Here is a 554-nt window from a genome sequence, read left to right as displayed (position 1 = left end):
TGTCGGCCTCTCATCCGAGGGGTCGGCGGTTCGCGCCCCGCCCAGGCGCGAGAAGTTGCAATTGTCGCCTGGAGGTTACTGCTGTGACTGGGCACCACGGCGGGTAAGGACTAAGACGAGTCAGCACCAGCTGACACACGTTAGCGAGTCGGCATTAGTCGACACAGGCCGGGCTCCCCTCATTGGCATAGCCCGGGCGAAGCTCAGCTTCGCATATCGGACTTATCCTTATCCCCCACCTATCCTCCCTTCACCGACCTCCCAACTTATCAGACATCCTTACAGAATCTAACACTTTCTGCTTTGACAACCTGTTTTCCTTCCTCAAACGCATGTATATCCTTCACTTGATTTAACCCCTGTACATCACCTTACCCGACTTTAACCCATTCACTCGTCAATTCCTTTACCCAGCTTTGACAACTAATCACTAACTCAACCACCTTTCACTACCTTTTATTATAGTGCTACATGACCTTAGATGTCTAGCACATTTATTTTGCTTTTACCCATTAACCATTCCTTTTCCTTTTCTTCATCCCCTTCTACTGCCT

The sequence above is a fragment of the Penaeus chinensis genome, chromosome 39 (assembly GCF_019202785.1).
Source record: "Penaeus chinensis breed Huanghai No. 1 chromosome 39, ASM1920278v2, whole genome shotgun sequence".
In the NCBI taxonomy this organism is placed as follows: domain Eukaryota; kingdom Metazoa; phylum Arthropoda; class Malacostraca; order Decapoda; family Penaeidae; genus Penaeus; species Penaeus chinensis.
This window is presented reverse-complemented; position numbering follows the sequence as displayed.